Here is a 23088-nt window from a genome sequence, read left to right as displayed (position 1 = left end):
TTAGCAGTACAACTTACCCTGGTTTGGAGAAGGAAAAGAAGCCAAGTTAATGTAAGGACCTTGGAGCTGCATCTCCAGCAGAGTACTTCTTCACATAACAATGCTAGTGAAAGAATTTTTAGGCTAGACTTAGTCTATGGTTGTGGTGATGTGAGAAAACTACAAGTTAATATGTGCTGGCACTAAGACCCGCAGATATCTACAAGCCTATCCTTGGCTTAATAGTGAGTTCACCCAAAATAAGAACAGAAACAGCATTATGTATTTCTAATTGTTCACAACCAACATTTCATATGTGGAACTCGACATTCCCAAACTATTTGATCAGACTTTAAAAAGAGCTTGAGCTAAAATAAAAATCCATTGAGTCCATTTGTTCTGCAGAGAAAGGCAGTAAATTATCTGGATTAATGTTGCCATTGTAAGTACTTTACTGAAGCCCCTTAAACAAGTAAGCCATTAAACTAGTTCCCAAAACCATGGGTGATGTCACACAGGAATCAAAACTGGAAAGTTCTATGACCAAAAGCTGTGCTCATGTACTGTCATAACAGTCAGGTTTTGTCTGTGGACTTTCTGGGCAAGACAGGTTTGCCCATGCATATGTGAGGCAAGTGACTGAGCTTGAGCTTGCATATGTGTGCCTTGTTCTCCAGGCAATTTAAATCAAAACCGGTGACTTTCGTGGTGAACTCTCCAGGATTAATTGAAAGGAAAGAAAATGAGCCTCTTAAGACCTTTTATGAAGTCCTTAATTTAAAATATTTTATTTGGTTATTTACTTAAAAAGCTTTTAAGATGATATTGCCTTATCTGAAAGAGCTTGGTAATGAAAGGAAGAAAACCCAGTCCTTTCAACTAACTGCTTCCATAAACTGCAAACAGATTCCAGCTTATCTATTCAATGGGTTCCACATTTGGGTGGTTTTTACAAACAGATCCAGCACCAAAATGCAAAAATCAATTTACCAATTTAAAAATATCTCAGAAGCAAGGTAAGCAGCCCTTGAGTGCTAAACACCATGATGGTGGTTTAAACTTGCACAGAGCTTTTACATGGCATCTGTTAATCTCAGGAGTGCAGCATCAAGGCAGAGTTGTCTGAGTGCTGCCAGGTACAGTAAGTGAGGCAGCAGCCAGAAGCCTTGTTCACTGGCATTCCCATCAGCATCAGTCATGCCCTGATTTCCTTCTTAATTAGCCAAGTTTTTGCATTTGGTGGGCTGACAAAAAGCAAATACCATTGCAAACCTTTGTGCACCCAAGTGCTGTACCAGCAGTGCTTTGAGATTCAGAACAGGACCTGGGGTCTGAAGGAGAAGGGAAGCTTGAGTTGCTTTCAGATAAATCAGAGTCCAAGAAGGAAATATATATGCTGCACTTTTTTTTTATGCCGACCTTTCTTTTTCAAATCTTTTATTTCTAAAAAAAATCTTTCCTCCTCCCTCGTTACACTGGAGGAAGCAAAGAAGTGACAGTACAATTTCCCTATAGAAAAGGAGAAAAATGCAGTAATGTCACTTTATTTAGGGTGAGCAGAGGGGATAGCCTGCACTCCAACCACCACAGACATCAAAGAACAACAGTAAATACAGTAATGGCAAGGTGGAATTGGAAGCACTCCAGTACTTCCTACAGATGTCACTTAAACATCCCCTTCTCCAGTGTGAGTTCCTGGCCTGGCCTAGCCCTTGCTCAGGGCTTTTTCCCTGACATCCATGGGTTTCACCCACCTACTGCACTGCACTAAGCCCAAGAGGAGCAAGGATACTCCATGGTTCGGACCATGCCAGTGTAGTTCATTTCCTGACCTCTTCGGGACTATGACTATTCCCATCAGCCTTGAACAAGACTATTTCTGCTTTCAGTACATAATTGTGAAAAGCAAAACTTCCGTATCTTGGGGAAAGACCACATTTATATAGGGAGCAGGAGATCTCAGCTGGTGGCTAGAACTCCCAGCCTATGCAGAGTTATTTTCAAGCACAAATTATTTACAATGGGCACCAGAACCCCCCCACTAGCAAGCAGCAGAATAACTGTGCCATTGAGATTGACAGGTACTGTTTATTCCCAAACTGGTTTCCTTTTTCTGACTCCAGTTTCCATTTTTGTCCAGGATTTTGTCCTGTCTGGCAGAGTGTACTGTTCCTGCTGACAGTGTAGAAGCCCATGCACAGAAAAACGATTGCACCAAGCAAAAAAGAGGCAGCACCTCTTCAGCAGTTGCTTGCATAGACTTTGTTCATATTTTTTCCAAATCACCACTTTAAAGGATGCACATTTTTCTTCTTTGCTAGAAAGGACAGGACGAGTTGGAAACTCAGCCTGAGGACTCGTCCACAAAGCAATTGATGGGGGCATCCTGACTCCTTGGTTTAGGTCATGGAGTAACAACCTTTATATCCACCACCTCACCCCTTCCAAAAAGCCTCAGAGTAGACATCCCAAATAATGATTTTTCATGGTTTTTTCTACTTTTCTTTTTTTGAGGGTAATGATATGTCCACTCCACTCCAGGATGCCATGCCTGCATACCCTCCAGCCATTCAGCAGAGACTTCAGGGTGTAGGACTGCTCTACAGCACTCTACTGGGATTCTCCATGTTACTGAAACCCAGCTGGGCTGGGTTTCAAAGACAGACAGAATAGGATCATCCTCCAGAAGCCAGCAAAATTATCAGGCCCCAAAAAGAAAGGGTCTTATGAAGAGTAGCACCCATTTCCTGCGTGGGTAACTGCATGAGAAAGTTAGGGGGAGATTTCTGAAGGAAGTGAGGAGCTTGATGGTATAAGTAAACGCTGAGCTGGGTATTCAGAACCTTGTTGCATCTGTCCTCAATTTTTAGTATTTTCATGCATATAAAACCATGGCCATCTTGCCAGCTCACAGAGCCGAAAAGCAGGAATCAAAATCAAGCTCCAGCTATGCCAAGATGACAAAGGTGGCTGCCACCAGGCTGCAAGGCTGGCCCTTCTGTTATTTTTAGCTAACACTTTGTGGCTGGTTGATATAAACCTACAAATAAATCAGCAGGCTTTCCTAGCAGAGGGTTGTTAGGAGCCAGCTGCCTTGGCTTTGGGGCCACACGAGCAGTGATGATGGTGATGATGATGATGGTGATGCACCAGGGTCTGGGTACCACCACTGCTGCAGTAATCACTGGCTCAGTCCTCACCATGCCTGGCCGGCGGGAACACCTCTGCCAGGATGGCCGGGAGCCAGGCAGGGCCAGTGCCATGATGCCATGAGGGCTGTGCCACAGCTCTCAACTCACCAGGAGCCTGCCCGTGGGCTCCGGGGAGGCAGCACAGAGGAAAGGGGCATGTTTTATTACACATGCAGGCTTAAGCTAAGATTAAGTTACCTGTGCATTCCCTAAACAGATGTTTAACTTGGCTCGTAGCTATTCCAGCCACGTGGGCAAATCCCAGGCAGAGCGCCACACGGCACAGGGCTATCCTGCCACTTGCAGCCTGTTGCAGCTAGAGCAGAGCAATGTTTACTTTTGCAATTTGCCTCACACGTGATTTAATCCATGAGTTAACTAAGGCCAAATTGATAGAATTTGATTTATATATTTTAGGGATTATTTACATAATCAAAAGAAAATAACAAGGAATCTTATTGCAAAGGGTGAAATCTTTACCTTGTTCACAGCAATGAAATCCATGGAGCTAAGCCAGTGTAGACCAGCTGAATTTCTGTCCCTTCATGTTTAATGATAGAGGTAAAGACCTGGTCCAGAGCTTTATGACACAAAAATGCTTTGTAATGTAAAACAGACCAAATCCATAAAATGCTCCCAACATTGTTCTTATTTCCATAGCAGACGTTTAGAAGAAAGCAGCACAACAGTGTGACTTGACAAACCTTTATTAGAATTAGAACAAGAAAACACAAACAGAAAACAACCATTAACGTCCAGGGTAATTTTCAAAACCTCTTTGGCAATTTCCCCTCCTCTCCTTTTTACAAATGTGGGAACAGTTAACCACTCAGGAAGAACACTTTGTAAATTTGGAAAACTGAAGAATTCCCCTGTTATATGCAACCCACATGAAAACAAAGATTTTATATATTATCTTTTTTTATCTAATGAAGGATAAACATAGTATTTTGTGTGGTGAAATATGAAACAGGCTTTTCTCCACACACACACACACACACACACCCCTCTTTATTCAGCTGAGATTTTAAATAGCTCTTTAAAAGTGTCGTGTAACAACCAGAATAGCAGCACTGCAGTGAAAAACTAAAGAAAAACTTTCTAACTTCTTACACAAAGCACACCAAGAGAAGAAACCCAGCCCACCAGAGATCAGATCTACATCCCTTCTGTGGGATGAAATGACTTTGTTACAGCTGCAAGAAGTCAGTACAGCAGTGATCTTGTCAGCCAGAGTAAGACTAACCAGAAATGTCTTCTCCCTTCCAGCCAGCGAGACTCCCCGGCCAGGCAGGCAGGCTTTGCACAGGGTGAGCCCTGCTGCCCACTGCCTTGCTGGGAAGAATGTCTGTAAAACTTGGAGGTGGTTTTCTCTGAAACCTGGGACCCAGCCCCATTTCTCAGCTTTTCTTGCAGCTCAGACAACCCTCTCCCTCCATCTCCAGCTCCCTGTGGTACCCACCTCCAGACCCCTGACACTGGGCCTGTCTAGTCAGACTTTTTTCATGTGTGTGTGTCAAAACCCATCTAGTTTTTGATGGAGTGACACACACACACCATGTAATACCTTCAGGGAATAAAGCAAGCCTGGGTTCAAAGAGCCCAGCTGTGACCATGAACTGACCAGTCTTTCCTGCAGTAAGAACATAGAGATGCCATGCAGTCTCCTGGTATTTGTAAAGGTGCCAAGAAAAGCAGAAAGGACCAGCATCTCCTGCCTAGAAGTGACCTGGTGGGTCAGACAGCAGGTATCTTAGCAGATTTTTGTCCAAAAATGTTTGTGGATAAAGATGCAAGAAGGTGCCTGCCATACTCACACGTACCTCTCCATAGTGGTGTCTCCATCTGAGAAGCTCTTTAGACCCTTCAGAGACAAAAATCTCCGCAAGGCTTGGCAAATACAGAGCTTCTTAAGACCAACAGACATCTTGCCTAGTATAGTGTTAAAAACGTTGCTTTTTTCTGTGAAGTATTATTTAAGTTGAATATGTTAGGGTGTGTTAGGCTGATAAAGGCAAGAGAAGAGCGCAGGGAAAAAAAGAAGTGATTGGGAACAAACAAAATATATGAAAAAAAAGGTAAAAAACATCTGTCACTCTCTAAACTGCACAAAATCTTTCTGCCTAAGCACAGCATGGAATAATTTCATGTTCAGATGTCTGCACATCTTAACAGCTGGAAAAATGTTGAACATGGATGAAAAGGTATTTTTCGACAACTAAATCCATGGGCAATGTAATCACAAAAGCTGGCATTTTCATGCTGTCCTGTATACACACACATACTAGTTTGCTCTTACCTGTACAGCTGTTGTATATTGGGAAGCTAAAAAAACCAGACCCATGATCTGGATGTAGATCAAACATCTTTACTACATGCGTAACCAAGCACTCTATCCCTATTAAAATTCAGCAGGGGTGATATATCAAAAAATCTCACAGACTGCTGTGAAAATTTACCTTTAGGGAAGCTGAACTCTTTTATAGCCAGGAGGAAGATTTTTCGCAAAAAGCTCACTTTAATGTTATTATTACAACTGAAAACCTTTCCATGTTCTCATGAGATGACTGCGTTGTGTGTTATCCCGGAAACAAAGACTGCAGGACTTTACAAATCCAGACAATGTTAAAAGTGGATGACAATTTATCTGCTGGGAGAAATCCAGCAAGTTCTAGATTTGTTTACTAGCCCCAGACTAGAACAGCTCATCAAGCTGCAGTCCTTAAAACCAGAGTTGAAGCTCAAATATTTAGAAGTATGTTTTGGAAACACTCTGTGTACACTGAAAATCTTAGATTGCATTCAAGAGTTGTATTTGAAACTGCCAGGTCCTAATTAAAACAATATACTCCTAAATGCTTGCTTCAAATGATACCTTAAGCACATTTTGTGGATTGAATTTGTTTATTGAATGGAGATAGGAAAATTTCCTCACAATTAATTTCCACTTATTTGAATGTCTAAACAATTTTACAGTCTCATGTTTCCTTCAACAGCCTGATTAAATGGACGTAGAAATAGTAAAGATTGGGGCACAATTTATATTCAATGTCTTCCAGATTTTTGGCTGCGTGATTCTATAAATTCTGGGCTGATACTGAATGGAAGTTGCAGTGTTTGAGTCACTTAAAGTAGGTCAAGGCTTGAATAAATACTTGTGAAGAAAAAAAGAAATATTCACACCTTATTTAAAGGTGTTGAAGATTTTTATAATGAATTTCCTTTAAAAACGAATGCCTGAGTTCCCCATAAAAAAACACAGAACTTTTAAAGGAAAAACAATCTAGATCTATTCTGAGAGAATTCTCTTGTTTACACGGTGGTATATCCAATGGTTTTCATTGAACCTAAGTTTGTTAAGAATATTCTCCTGATAATGGAAATGTAATTCAAAATAAAATTAAATGCAAAGTTACATGATCATAAAGTCTACATGCAGTATTTCTGAGGAAAACAATGACCATCTGGCACCATATGTGTAGAACCCCAGGCAAATCACCACTTTTTTCCCTGTTGCAGAATTACTGAAGATCAGTGGGTTATGGAAGCTGAACAGATTTCTTCCAAAAGATTATCACATTGTCCTCAGTGCTATCTTATAAGCCGTTCATCAGTGATGTCATTGATATCTCTCATATATGACCCAGTATCTTTTGTTCACTCCTCTTATGTTGCAGGCTTTTTATGTGCTCTGTTGAAAAGATGTACATAGCATTTTACATCAGTAGAAGTAAACAAAAAAATAATTACCAGTTAAGACTAAGATGACTAAAAGCTTGTTGCAGTGCTGAGAAGATCATGGTGGCTATATAGAGTGATCTGGAAAACTTCATACGTTATACCAGAAAAAGTGTGCCCGGATCCGAGCATGGGCGTGTTGTCAGGAGCAGGAACACAGCCTCTGTCTGCAGAACTGATTTGGTACTCGGTTACCAATCGTAAGCTGCAAGGGCTAACTAGGGGTCCTGACAATAAGCAAAATTCACATTTCAAAGATGCAGCAAGAAAATCTGGAAGGTTTTGGAGAAAGGAGAAGGTAAGAGTGTGAATAAGGCAGTGTTAAGACCAATAATAGACTTCTACCTACAGTCTGATACTCATACTTTAGGTGCTGAAAAATCTGGAGAGGGTAAAAGAGAAAGACAAGAAGACACAGAGGACTTGAGGCCAGAAGAAAATGCCATCTACTGAAAAGCTTAAAGAGTGGAGAACAATTAATTTCATAAAAATGGAAATGTTCCATGAACAACAGAACTCCTGATGCCTGAATTCATACTAGTTTTTGGTGGAAAGGGGGCTGAGGGAAACCAAACTGAAGGAAAACTCTCCCTAGTCTCTATGTCTCTTATGGCCCCTCTACTAGAAACGTGACAACACACGCTGCAGGTAGCCCTTAAATAAATCCATTCACACTGACCAGCTGGCCCTGTGCTGCCAAGCACAGTGTGTGACAGCTGAGCTCTCCCTTCTCTGAGTCTCTCCCCTCTTTCCAAGACAATTTTTCATCAGGCCAGCATGAACTCTTTTCTTTGAGACTCCTACAGTCAAATACGTTTGTAATCAGCAAAGTATTCCGAATGTGTTAGGTAAGAGAAGCTGATGGACAAAAGGAGAAGATCACAGATCTGGTCCGCTGCAGGAGCCAGATGCAAAATAAGGCTGGCATGATGATGGTGTGGACATGCATGTACCTTCACTAAGAAAAGGTATTTAGGAGGTGGTAAGAGTGCTCTTTAATCTGAAAAAAAGGACAAGACTTTTATTCTGAAAAAGCTTTCCAAATTCAAGGCAGAAAGGCTGACTTCTTCTTAACAAGTGAAGACAATAATTTTGCGTCTAAGCAAGTCACCAAAGAGCTGATACTGCATGTCTTATGTGTTCAACACTAGACGCTGATCTGAAAAAAACCCATATTTAGCCAAAGCGGATGAAGTATGGTGGCCTAACATAAACAGTCCAGACAGTGGTCCCTCAGGTCTTAAGCTCTGTGAACCATTCCCCAGCATGGCACAGCAACAGTAGATATCCATTAGTCACGGATGCTTGTAGAGGAGTTATAGAGGACTGTATGAAAAATTTATTTGTAAAAAGGTTGTAATGTTTGTTAAAAACATTCAAAAAAAAAAAGTGAAATGAAGCTGGGCTAATTAGCATTGATAACATAAAACTGTGGGTTGGCTTCAGGGGCGGTGGGTTGGCCGATGTAGATAAGGTGCAGCTGTGGCTGGTTAAGTGGTTGAGAGCCAATGAAGAGAGAGCAGACGAGGAAGAAGCAAGAAAGCACATGCCCTGGATGAGGTGAGACAAGGAGAAGGCAACAGAGGGGCTAGCATGAAGCGTATGCTGGTCTGTGGTGGTAAAAGACCTTGTTGCAGCTTGATAGTTTGGAGAGTGTTGTGACAGATGTTAACATGGAGTAGGTTGGTGTCAGGAAGAATTTCATGAGTAGAGCTAAAAAGTAGGTTGAATGGACTGGCTGTGAACATGGGTCTTCAATCAGCAGAGTCTGCAAACTCTTCGAAATGCCTTTCTTTGCATTAGCAGCCCAGACACCCCCCTGCTTGTGTTGTCTAACAAAAGACTATAAATTCATCAATCTGCGCAGGTAAGCACAGCCCATAGCATGCCATTGGAAGCGATTGTTATTCCTAGCCATAAACGCCTTACACTTTCTATTCAGGAGTGCTGCACCCCTTCGCGGCTGGCGGCACTGCTCAGCGCAGCAGTGACCCGGATAAAGGCTGCAGGGGTTTGACACAGCAAAGTTCTGTGCGTGGCAGCCTGTGCCGGTTGTGGGGCAGGATTGCCCTGTGTCCTCAAAAGGGATGCTGCCATAGGAGGAAGACAGAAGGAGAGGGGGCTTATTCTAGTTGGCTGAAATAGCCAGATCATTCCAACACTTGCCCCCTTTTAAAAGTAGCTATGAGACTGCAAAGTGGTCAAAACTCCATTCTGCGTCTTTGTTAGACAAGACACTTGGTACTCATGGTCCCCACTGCTTGGCAGCACTTCTGCAATTCCAGCTCAGAAGAACAAGTGCCAGCTTCCAAGCCTTGATCTCCTCCACCACATGCTTCCTTGAAGATCCAACAAATGGCTGCCCTCGCTTGGCTTGGGAGCATTTGCTACAGCAGATACAAACAGAGCTGTAAGTGGAATGCTTCCTTTGGGATTGTGTTCCATGCTGTCTCACGGACCAGGTTCAGTCACTGCTTGCTTAGGCAGGCCTGTCAGCTAGGAGTGTCCCACTGCAACGGTTTGCAGAGCAAGGCTGGTGGAACCTGACGCTCTGTCATGAGACTATTGCAGTGAAATGCATCTGGCAGGAGGAGACAACTTGCAAAAAACTAGGGTGAGAAGAGCTGAGTGTTGGCAGCCCTAACGAGCTGGATTCCCAAAATGAACTTGAAGGATTTGGCAGAACTCAAATTACATTTTTCAACAGTTACTGTAAGTGTAAATGTTATTTTACCCGCCCCCTTGAACTGTATCATCCTGGCCAGCCACAAGGCAACCACACCCACGCTCTTACTTTTACAGCTGGGGAGATGGGGTCAAGAACCTCTATGTTCTGTGTAACTCAAAGCCTATTATTAAAGTAATTCATTTGCAGATAAATCATCCTTGTTATGCAGGTCCAAGTAAAGGAGGAATAAAATAAGAGGTTGTGAGCTTGAGCTCCTTTGCTGAATGCAGATCCTACCCCCTTCCCTGACCACATTTAAATAGTTAATAAGAATTTGGTCACCAAGGAAACTCTTCTTCATTTCATTCAAATCTGGGGAAGGTGATGCAGTAATCATTACAGGAAAAAAAAAAACAAAAAACCCAACCATCAAACCAGGTTTTATCAGGTAATGGCTCTTCACAGGAAAACAGAAAAGTTCAAAGATCTTACAGCACTCAAAGGTCTAACACGGAGCCAGAACGTGACCAGGAACATTATTTCTTACTTTCAGCATTACTTTCAGCACGAGCGTGTGAGTGTAAACCTGACCCCAGTTGAGTCAGGCAACGCCCCATTGACTTTGATGGAAGCAGGATCTCAGCTACTGTGGAGGGCTTGAAAACTGCCAAGCGATTTCTGGGAGGAAACAAGTAGCCTTATTTTCAGAAGCATTTTGCATGATCTGGGTTTAAATACCTAGGTTCCAATTCTGCATTCATTCAGGACCTTGTGTCTGTATCAGCCTGCCCAAGAGCTGCCTGTTTGATGGCACTGGTGTTGGTTTTCTTTTTTACTCTCCCCTTTTCCCTTCTTACAGGTCCGCATTTGGAAGGTTTTTCTGGATTTACAGGAATGTCCCCAAATCTTTTCAATGATACAAGAGGCATAACACATTTTCTTTTAGTCTTTAGGTAAAATTTCAAGGTATGTTTACTTCCACAAGACTACACATGGGTATGGCCTTTTCCAGTACCTTCTTCCATGTTTCTGTAAGATACTGGATATGCATGAGAACTGCAAACAAATTTATTGTTAACCAAACCTGTCCTGCAAGATTCATTATATCTTTAAACAAAACAAATAAAGGAATAACAAGTTATTAAGCACAATGTTATTTTATGCCTGCCACAATATTCACAAATATACATAAAGATTAGTCAGCTTTCATGTGATGAATTAAAGCCACAGGATGAGCTTTAAAGTGGATACCACATCCAGGAAAACATTATGCTAAAACTGAAACAGCCAGAGCCAAACTTTTGTCTGACATTATGGTATAAAGAATTCTGAAAGAAATTTCCACACTGGATATTTGGTGTTAGAGAATAATCGCCTGTAATGTTGTATACCTTCTCTGACCCTTTATTTCAGGGCCTCTGATGGTCTAGCCACTCGCTGCTGTGGCTATAGACCAGATCTTGACCAATATCCAAGCTGAAATACTTCTTATATTTTATTTTGATTTTTATTTTTAGTTTCATAAAGAAGATGTGTTTATGTTCACACACAGTTTTGTAATAACTACTTGAGTAAAACACACCTGAAAGATTGAATTAAATTTACTCAAATTCTTTATTGTCTACAAAAGGATAAGTTTCATTGTGAATGTTTCTAAGGATGTCATACTACTTCTTACTGTGTGACCACATGGATTATAAATTTGAAATAAACTTTTTCTACAAGAAGATTACATTTCCAGTAACTTTTTTTTGTTGCTTTAAACTAACACTTTAACACAAAAAAGAAGGATTTTATGTATTAATATTGCAGTATCTGTAAGTCATTACATTTTCTGAATCCCAGATTAAAATTGAAGAGCACCTAATAGAAGCAAAAAGCGTATTTTTTGATGCTACACACTAAGCCCCACAGCTTTTTCCTCCCTATCATCTACGTGACTCAGACCTTGGGTCTTCACAGCCAGAGGCTGGATGTTGCAAAGTGCCTTTCTGAAAGTAATGCTGCATGTTGCTGCTCAGGAATTTCTTAGGAGCTTACAGGAGAGGAACAATAAGCCATCTGTCATGCAAAGTTCGGGCTGTAACAACCAAAGGGAGAACTGAATGAAAACAATATGAACAAGCAGAGCAGACTGTCAGTAATTCACTGTTTTCCTCCAGCTTCCCTTCTCTTTCTCTCCATGGGACCTACCTCAGACGTCTACCGAGCACAACCGCAGTAATAACCTGTAAGGAGACCGTTCCCACCAGCCGCTCTCCTGCGCCGTTACTCTCACGGCACTTGCCACCCATCATCTGGAAATTATGTCATCCTTCATCAACAGGTGCCTGGTTGTTAGAGGCTTTGGAGCCTAGCAGTGATGCTCCCTGGCTTTGCCAGGGAATAGCCTCATTTGCTGAGTCTCAGGATAAAATTAGCCATTAGTACCAACAGTGCTGGTACTCACTACTCTTCCCCCTTTTTGGCTCCTCAAATATGTAAAAAGCAAAGTGGCACACTATTTTTATGTTTCAGAGAGAGACGTGCCAAGCAAAGGACACTTGGGATTTTGGAAAAAAAGTAAAAAAAAAAGTATCAATGGTCTCTTATTCACTCATCCTCCAAAAAACAGCATCACCAAAACAAAGGCACAACTGTTCCCACACAATAAAGGGTGCATTGATAGTGCTCCTAAAAACAAACTAGCATACTCTTAACATTCCTGTCTTGTTGAATCTTCTTGAAACTGTTACAACTCCTCGATTTCAATTTGTCTGTTCCTGTTATGATCACTGACAACTAAAATTGCCATAAGAGCAAACAAAACGCCACACCAGCTCGGGCAGTCTTCGTGCACAAGTAGAGGGTACCTAAGGAGGTAGTACAAGGAGGGTAGGGCATATATAAAGTGGAAATTCCAAGTAAATTATCTATTGCACCTAATACTTTTTGAGTAATACTACCTTTTTGGTCTTTACAAAAATGTGTAGCACTATGTCCTACATTTTAGATACAGGAGCATGCACAAAAGCAGCAGGGTCACAAAAAGTCACGTGGGAGCAAGTACCAGAGAGGACAAACCTTACCCAGGAAAAATTAGAAACAAAACTGAAAAAATACTTCAGCATCATTACAATTATATACCTTCTTGTAAATTGCACAGTGATATAAGTACAAGGTCAAGGGGTGATGCATATGACTGATTATCTGTTGTGTTGGCAATTCTGCTAAAAACAATTAACTGTTATTTTTCAAAGTTTTTAGTAAACGAAAAATATCATTTCAATTAGGAAGGTGAAATATTTGTGTTCAAAATTTTAAAGCATTTTGAAACAAAATCATTCTTAGTTATAAATACTTTTTTGCTGTTTTTCAAGATGATACAGAGGCTTTTGAAACTGTGTTCTATCTCCCCCCAGTAGAAATAATTTGCAGTGTTAAATCCATTTTTTTCCAAGCATATTGAATTGCTGCCTCGGTTGATTAAGGAAGTTTGAACGCAATATTTCACTCAACCCTTACTCTCTCAATCTTGTTTAGACTGAGATTTGTTAATCTAAGGGAATAGTTCTGGTATATTCTTGTCATATTATCAGCCAACAGTGTTTGAAAAATGCATGTTGTTTTCCAAAAAAATAACTGCAACCAGCACTCAGGGAAAGTGCTATCTCTACGCGAATTATGAAGGATGAAAAAAGAGAGATAGATTATTTCTAATCTGCAGGAATGCTGAAAACTGAGACATAAAGGGATGCTTTCCAAGTACTCAGAGCAGGAATGCTGCTAAGTTTATCCCATGGAGCTGATATACCCCAGAATGATAAAAATGACAGTAACTTTTGTCTTTATTGAGAGAAGTGCCTGTGGTCTTATAGAAAAGTTTGTAACAAGTATGGTCTAAGAAGCTGTTCATCCTGCCTGCTGTTCTTCAAGCAAAATGTACTGTTTTTTTCTTTATGTTAACCTACCAGTAATATCTTTCCAATTTTACCTTTTAGGGTCTGGAACAATTTCCCGTACTGTAACGCTGAAGCCTATCTGCCTGGTTATGGCATGACGAAATCTGAACAGAAGGGAAGGATGTGTCCTGGTGAACAGATACCTGGCCCAAGGAGGGTCTAAAAACCAACACAGTAATAAATGTATTCTTAAAGAAAAAAGAACTCCTTAAGTGTGAAATTTGAGTGAATATTTAAAAATACAGCTGCAAGCTCCAGCAAAGGTGAAAAGTTGCAATTGATTTCGGAGACTGGAAGCTCACAATAACCTTCTATGTAGACACATGGTCACAAGATAAGCAGTGATGATGCCTAAAGAGATGCAGAATATTAAAGATCAATGTTTATTACTAGTAAATAATGGTTAGTGATTTGTCTTTTTTGTTAGTAAACTCCAGAATATGCTTCCACATGGCATTTTTTATTTCACTCTTGTGCATCAAATTCTACTACCTATACTAGTTTGTGCTTATAATATTTCTTTTCAATGAATGAAAAAAAAAAAAAAAAGGACAGATGTTTCTGATTTTCCTCTATACGGATGACAACGTAGAAATGTATTGTGGAATCTGGCACTGACTAGTTCTTGCAGTAGTTACCACATGTCCCAATCACAGAACAGCAACACACAGTATAACATTTCTGGGAAGAATCTTGCTGCAGTAAAATGAATCACAGAAAGTTTGCAATCTAAGAATTCTACTCAAAATATAAAACACCAAAGATTCCTCCTATTAAGTACTTGAAATTGGAAACCAAGTCACAAAGCAGGGTGGGGGTGAAGAGGAGAGGCTGGTAGTTAGTTGCACTTTACAGGAAAATACATTCCTGTTCAAAAATCAGTGCAAATTGCTGATCACAACAAACCTTTAAAATCACACAGAACATCTTTTTCAATCTGGAAAATGTATCCAGTGAACATACCATTTGGAGAAAATGTTAATAAATTCATAAATCAAAAGGAGAACTATCACAACTACCTGGTTTGATAACTTTTATCACACAAGTGAGAAGGATTCCCTGAATTAATGCCAGTTTAAACTAAAAACATCTCTTTCAGTGAAAAATCCACTCTTGGTTTCAAAAACTCCCTGTGACAGGGAACATACCGTAAAACTTGGTAGGTCATCTGTTTAACAGCTTGTTATATGTCACAGGGTGTGAGTCCAGGCTCAAGGGTGTTATTTCCCAGGGAAAGCTTCAGGTTCCCCTCATCCCCCTTTTCAAAAGCTGAGTGGCTTGCTCAGCATTTTTCAGTGCGCGCGCACACACCCACCCCTTCAATCCCAGACTAAACCCTCTGCGACACCAATGGCATCTCTGCCCCAGACTGAAACCTCCTGAGCATCCCCTGGGTCCACACCCAAACAACCCCATTAGCACTTCTGGCCACACCGCCACCTTGGGAGCTCATAAGTAAATTAAACTGAAGTGTCCCTCACCTCTCTTGTGGTTGGTTTTCGTAGGTTCCAGCATGTTTCCTGCACATCCACACACCGCTTTTCCCAAGCAGCATTAATTGAGGAGCACACCAGCCTGTCCAGGGCAGGGGGTGCCCTGAACAAAGCAAGTCTGCTCCCACCTTGACTGACCAACTGACTTGTCATGGTACCCTGGGCAAGTCACTACAGGCCTTGGCAACTTATTTTATCCCACCTTTAAGATCAGACTTGGGGACTCGCAGCAGGGACAAGGACAGTGGTGTGACCTGTTCAAAATCATTACAGAAATGACAACTTGCTCACACAGACCAAAACGTACAGGCTCACTGTTACGAAAGATTTCTTAGGGTTTTGCCCCCTGCACCCTCTGGACTATATCCATGATTCAGAGCTCCCCAAAGCATCTTTATTTCACAAAATGCAGACGAGCGCAGGAAGCTGAGGGTTAATTTTAACCCATGCCTCTTGCCAATTAAGTGACCAAGTTAAAACGCTGTCAAGTGTTCAGGATGAGACTGCCTGGCAGGGTGACTGGATAACAGCCGGCACTGACTAGTAGGATGCTTGCTTCACCTGTCAGGATTAAAGAAGATGCTTCTGGTTCACCCTCCAAGGGAAAAGCTAGCAACTCAGGAGTGGAGCAATACCTCCTGTGGCTGCTCAAAGCACAGCTCTCCCCCGAGATGGAAACTCCATTGAGTGTCACAGGCTAGAGGGAAGATTCACATGCTGTATCACTAAGTAGAAACTTTCTTTTGAATCTGGTTTTACTCTCAACCCAGCAACAAGACTTTCAGACTTCATGCTTGGAATGGGAAAGAAATTACCAAACGGTGAAGAAAAATTTGGAAATGTACAGAAACAGAATAATAGCAGTGCAAGAGGAAGACAGTCTTTTGGCATTGTTTCTGGATTACAGGTCTACAATAGGGAAGATGCCAGGCATGTTTAGTTTTTCCACTCTTTCACACATTTGTCCCTTTGTCTTTCCTATTTGGAGTGACAACCTTTGGGGAAAGAGACATTTTTAAATTTGTTTTATGTAAAGCTACTTTGCACAGTAAAGACAAAGTCCACCAATATGCAAATTATAAGATGCACTTCAGACATACTCCAATCCCCCAGGCTTCCTACTGCAGAAAGGAAGGAAACCAGCAGTATCAACAGCCACAACAACACTATGACAGGACATAGGATGATGCTTCCTAAAAGTCAACAGTCATCCTCAGGATCAGTGCAACACTTTTTCCACTCCTCATCTGTGACATGCTCCAGAGGAGATGGTGGGAGCAAGTGCATTACCATGGGGCTGTTCATTATCAGACATCTGGAATGCTAATGTAAACACCTTGCATTTACTTCATACTTTGCCTTTAAAGACTTTTGCCAATATTAATAGTAATGGTACTACTCATAGAGCTTTTGTAAGGATTAATTTGTTATGGTCATTAGAGTCCACTGCTCTTTACCACAGTCATGTAATAACATACTTGATGTACTCTCCAAAACAACAACAAAAAAAGAAGCCAGCTGCAGTACAATAACATCCGCTTACAGGAATTCACTGATTTCTTCTCTACAGTTCTGATGATGACACGCAGCCACATCGGATAATCTCTTAGACCCCACATTTGCTCTAACCTTCGTTTGCACCCATGAAAAATAACAATCTACCTGGCCAATCTAACATTCTTCTCTTTCATGAGGGCACTTGCAAGTGGATGCTGATGAATCAAGCAGTACTGTTACCGGCATCTCTGTGAACACTTCCTTCCCCTCAGCATGGCTCACCCCACCCTCCCAGACTCTTCCAAAGGTCTGAGGAAAAATGGCAGCTGGCCTGTCACCTTGCTTTCTAGTTATTACAGAGAATCCAAGCTTTGGCCCAACAAGCCCGTAAGGAAAGGTGAACATTGTTCAAATCCTGATGAGTTATTTGGTACCCAGCACTGGTACGTGAAGAAACAGGCTGGGCTTGGTCTCTAAATAAAAATACCCTGCCTTGCTTCCCATTACTGTCTCAACATGCCATGCAACCCTCAACAGATTCCTCCTCCTTATCCTTTTCTGACATAAAGACCATTTCTCCTACTTCAGAGATGAAAAATATTGGCTTTTACCTGGTGGTTAGTCCTCCACTTCAGTGCCTGGTAGTAGTGCCTCTTCTTTTCCAGTCTCTGTATTTTCACAGCCCTTCCCCAACCTCCTCAGCCCCCTCCCCAGCTTCTGAGAAATACAAGGCACAGAGAGACCACAGCCCAGCATCATCCCTGCCTCTTCCGGAAAGAAAGCAAAGCTCCTACTTCAGGCAGAGCCGTTAAGTACCTAAATTTAGCTGGGATGAATCTGGGATTAGACCATCAGAGCAGGGAATAAAATCAAGATGACTCAGGTATTAGGATAGAGTCTTAACACCATCCCCTACATTGCACTGGGGATCTCTGCCATTTAGTGGTTTAAATGTGCAGTGTTAAAAATCACACCGATAAAGACTAGCGTTGAGTTCAGAGCAAGTAGACATCAGACCTTTAACAGGGACAGTATTTAGCATACATCACCATTTCCACTCTATTTTTAATATATATATATTTTTATATATATATTTTTTAGGGAGAGAGATATTTGTATTAAGCCTGATTTTTTCAGTAAAGTGCTGGAGCAACATCTAGCTCTCCATGTGCACATGCAGGAGGGGGACACCACACACCCCATGATCCTGACCGGGCGCCTTTACAAAGTAACTTCATGCACCAGGCTGCCATGGCATGCTGCTGTGCAAATGGACCCTGTGTTTTTCTGCATGACGGTATTTAATTGAGTCTGTGAGCAGTTCGGACAGGTAGACAGCCCCCGATGACTCATGGATGCTTGTGCTCAGGAAGCTATGCCTAATGGAGGCAATTGCATCATGTTGGGAAGAGCAGAGCAGGCGAGGCACACCCCTGGGTAAATGGTGCCTGATGGTATGCCTAATTATAGTTAACATGCCTGGCTGTATGATCTCAGAAATCAGAGATGAAAAAGACCTGCTACATAACCTAACCACTGCTGCGGTGAAGTATGTCTCCCTTCCTGTTGGAGGCAGCAAGGCTTTCACTGCTTTCCTTCAGAGGAATAGTCCACATGTGGACATGTGGCTTTTTTTACTGTGCTCCTACTTCCTGGGAGTTTTTGCTGTCTCTTGTTATTACATTCCATTATTTTCCGAGTCAATCCATTTCTAGCAGCCAGTGGCTCCTTACTGCCACCCACTCCCACCTGCTTAGTGCTTTACGGAGCACACTGACTTGCACCCACCCTTCAAAACAGGGAGCGGAGGAGGCTGCGGAGAGCCCTGACCTCCCCATAGCCCATGGGAGGTCCCCGCTCCCCACAACAAATTTGAGGTGCTCATCTGCAAGGCCACTGTCCAGGGCTGGGCGCCTGACCCTGCCACCACAGACATTCACGAGGCTTGTTGGGGAGCCTCAAGCCCAGATTCAGCTTCCTTCTTCCACCTGCCTGTGCTAACCTGCATCAACCCATCTAAGGCACCTTCCACTTGTTTGCTGATTTCTTTCTGCTCTGCTTGCTGTGTGACAGCTATCCACAGAAGGAAAGGAATATGAAATATAGAAGGATCCCTTTCCTTCAAATTCTTTTTTCTTTTTCTTCTCACCGATGTTTACATATTTACTCTGGGCTCCTGAAATTTTTGCAGCATCACTGGTGCAGCAAGTCCCACTGAGACAGGACCCTGTGTGTACAGCACTAATCCCAAGTCACAGCCTCCTTCCCTATTATTATCTGCTGAGCTCTGATGCAAAATGCATCACAACAGGAAGTTCATCCAAAATTTTCTCTGACAAATGGGGAAACACCTCATGCATACAACAGGGAATTCATATGTGCATTTCTCCACACCAGAGTCAACAGAATCTGCTTTTTTTTAAAAAAAAAAAAAGCCAAAGAAGGCTGCTCTGCACTTTTGACCTGCTGTAAGTTTGAGCTGCATTAGCTATTCACAAGATACAAATACATACTGCAGCAAGGATGCATTTATCTAAGTATGAGATACCAGCAATTTCAGTGATTTATGTACCCTTCTCCACATTCAGCACTGGAGATAAGTAAGAGTAAAAGGAAAGGAACAGGACTGAGGCTCAGGAAAGAGCCTCCTGTGTTCAGTGACAGGTTCCTACAGCAAGCTGAGGCTGCCAGCCAACTCAGGAGCTACACAAGTTTTCAGACCTGTAGCCTGAATAAGCCAATGGGCACCTCATTTCTACTAGTCTTTTGGCAAAGTTCTTCAGGCATTTTTCAGGAATGTGTCATTTTTACAAAGAGGTTGAAAAAAGAAAAGAACCCAGGGGTTTTTTTGTCAAACGCAGACAAACTCTGGATAAGAAAGCAAGTGAGCGAAGGCTAAACCTTTGTATGACACTACAGAGGTATCTTGGTGCTATGACGGGGGATCAACTGATCACTGTCTGGCATGGTCCCCTGGAAGTGATGATGGGGGAGAGCTGCCTGTTACCCTGTCACATTTGCTTATTACTTATCACTGTTTTGTTGTTGTTGGCACACAGTACACTGAGAGATGCCTGGTTTCCCAGAGAAGGGCTCACGAGGCACACTGGTGGGATGCATGGCTGGCTGCCAGGCTGGAGGCAGCATCATGACGCAGGATCTGGGGGGTTCAGGGAAGGTAACAAGATGTTGATAAACTAAATGAGGGTTTTATTTTCCTGGAAGTCCCGATATCTGAAAGATAACTTTCAAAGCTGTGAACCAAAGGAAAACAATCTTTTCTCCCAAAAAGTAGCCCAGATGAGGAAAAAAAAGCAAATGTAGGATGGCTACATAATCCGGAACAACTCAGAGACATCCAAAGTAATTCTTTAACAAAAGAAAACTCACTGCATAATTTAGACCAATCAGTCTCATTGCATTATTGCTTTTCTACTTCCCAAAAAATGTTTTTGATTGCTTAGTGTGAAATAGCTATTTACTTTTTAAATTGCCATTCATTACCCTTCCTGAATTTAAAAGAAACTGAAATCTTACAAACTAAACAAAGACATATTTAGGTAAAAATTATTTAAGAATCTTCTATGTCATTATGATAGGGCAGTTCCTTCCAAGGCACAAAAAGAGAGGTGATACAAAAACCCCTGACTGATGTTCAAGAAAGTTGGTTAGAAGTAAACATGTGAGCATCTGCTCTGGGCTGGCACAAAAGCAACAGCAGCAAAATAAAATATTAATTAAATGTAGTTCAATTATTTATATCATAACTCATCAGAAAACGGTTATTCATTCTTTCTTCTGCCCTTGAAAATTTTTCATCTGAAGTAGCCAAAGTTTTTGCCATTGAATAAATAAAAAAATGAGCCTGCACTTGCAAGTACTGCTCTGATTTAGAACATTATTTCTGGACATCATAAAAGAAACTAACTTCCACTGTTGCAAAGAGAAACTTCCTTAGAGAGACCCTCAGCAAACTGATGCAAGGTTTCTGCCATCCTCCTGCATCCCCAGTTTGCTGGGAGTTGCAGATAGCAGCCCATGCTTCTTTTCTGAAAAATGCCTTAGAGCTCTATTTTCCAATATTGAACTTTTAGGGATTGTGTTTACATTTAATAAAAATCCATTACTTCAGATACCAAGAGCTATTGCAGCTGACTTTTAACTATCCACTTCACAGGGGTTTCTAAAATTTCTGTGTAAAACCTTTTTCCCCCAGACCCATGGAATTCCCATCACGGGTTATCCAGTGCCAGAGTCAGTCTAAACGGAAACTGTAACTACAAAATGCAGCTGAAAAAAAGATAAAAGGAAAAGGGTTTATGCTGATGCTCTTTCCAGGATCCTCAAGAAAAATGAATGAAATTTGTAGTCTTCTGGCATTTGCAGCAGCTCTAACCTGAAACCATCACGCTTATTAGAGCCTTGCCAAGAATATTTTCAGGTTTTAACTGAGCAATCCACCTGAAACAAATGCTGAATTCTCCCAGACATTAACTCCAATGCTTTACCATTTCTACATGCTGAGAACACATACATTATACTCTGACTCAGGACTGCAGTCATGACATATGGAAGTTCTTAACTTCCCAAGCTCTAAAATAGATGTACATGGTTTATACTTTTGCAAAATTCTTTTAAATAACAGATTCTAACATTTTTGTGTTTCTCAACAAAAAAACCCAAAACACACAGAGCAAAAATGAGATTATTAACTGGAACCATTAAAATGCCAGGCATCATACATCTCAAAGGGGAAAAAGAAACAATCTGGAATCACAACACTGACCTCACCTCATTTGTTTTGAACCTTTGTAATGTCTAACATTGCCCAAGAATAAATCTGTAACAAAATTATAAGCGGTGTAGTTTCACTTTCAGATCTAATGTAATAGATCAACTCCTTCAGGAAGAACAAAAACTATGTTGAAAAGTTGAGATCAGTCTAGCTAGAAGTTGAATAGATGTGAAAAAATCCCAAAGAATCAGGCAGCTGATTTCTGTCTGGGGGGTCAGCGCTGTCGATATGGCTGTCTTAAGCAAGCAGGGAGGGCGATGGGTGCCCTGGGAGCATCCCATGCCCTCGGGAAGGGGAGGACAGGGAAGAGCGGTGGGGCTGCCTGCTGCCTTCCTGCCCTCCCCAGAAGGAGACCATCACTGGCACTCAGCTGGTGACTTTGCAGTCTTGTCAGAGAGTTTATCCCCAAAAGCCATTTCCCTCCTCCCCAAGGGAAAGCTTTCCTCAGTGTTTAACTTGAATCTTCTTGGCTGAAATTAAAGTCATTAATTTATACCCTCTCTACCAATGACAGATATACCACGCCTCGACAGACTAGCCCCAGCAGCGTTTATGCATCCTTTAGGCTGCAGCCTGGTGCAGTACCACTGCCTTCTTAGGCAACGGTGAAGTGAATTCATCCAGCCTGCCTCCATTCATCACAGGCCTCGGAAATATGACCTCTCCCGCTGCTGCCCTCTGGGCTCGGTCCAGTTTCTCCAGACCCTCTGGAAACGCGTCATCTGCCGTACTCCAGCTGAGGCACTCTCCATGTGGAGCAGGAAAGAAGGATTACTTCACATTTCTCACAGGCTATATGCCTGTTTATACAAGCCAGTGGGATGTTTGCTTTTTTTGTGGCAACACGGCTCTACCGATTCATGGACAGTGTGTGATGCCCTGCAACCTCCAGAGCCCACTGCTTGGACGCGCCACCTACATGGCCACCTCTCATCCCACATCTGCACAGCCAGCTAGTCCTGCCTGCACTGACTGCTGCAACGGGCAACTCTCCTCGTCATAACCACACTAAATGCAAGAGTCTTGGGGTACCTCTGAAAGGCTATTTAACTGCACTTCATTATATTATTTTTTTAAAAAAGAGGAGTGATTACCAGCCAATGGCAGCCTGCTGGTATGATGCCACCAAGGTGTCCGTCTTCCCTGTCTGCTTTGTAGGGAGGAAGGAGAGTTGATCCAGGGATGGTTTTCTGGGTGGGCTGCTGCAGAGCAGAGGGACGACTCTCCCTGGGAGAGGGAGCAGTGCAAAGGGTGGCTCACCAGCCCTCACCTCCCCTTCTGTCCTGATCGCAGAGGGGAGACTGGGCTCAGCATGCCTGCAGCAAGGCTGCCCAAGCAGAAAGTCCATTTCCAGCATCACCACCTTTGCAAACAGGCTTGCCTCTGTGTCTCCGCTCATCTGGAAGCAATCTAAGGTCATGATGAAATACATGCCCTACATGCAGGGAGGTGGGAATTTAGCTTGCGGGTTTTTGCACACACCAGCTGTGGGAGTCACTGCCTGGGGTCAGGCTTCCAGCTGACCCAGGATCATGGTGCGGGGAGGGCAGCAGCACGACCACCCCCACGGACCTGCCCTGCAGGGATGAGATGTGGAGAGGAATAAGCCTCCTTTCTCCGAGCAGGATTGCTCAAACAAGCACCACACAGGATGGGACTTTCTGTTCTGATTTGCTACGTCCTTTATCAATTCATGGGAGATGTTCATGCAGTAAATCTACTTCAATCAGGTATTTATGTATCATATACTCCAGAAGAAACCTAGGCTCTTGAATAAACATGTGGT

The sequence above is a fragment of the Falco rusticolus genome, chromosome 1 (genome assembly GCF_015220075.1).
Source record: "Falco rusticolus isolate bFalRus1 chromosome 1, bFalRus1.pri, whole genome shotgun sequence".
NCBI lineage: Eukaryota > Metazoa > Chordata > Aves > Falconiformes > Falconidae > Falco > Falco rusticolus.
The sequence above is the reverse complement of the archived record's forward strand: the minus strand, read 5'-3'. Positions refer to the sequence as shown.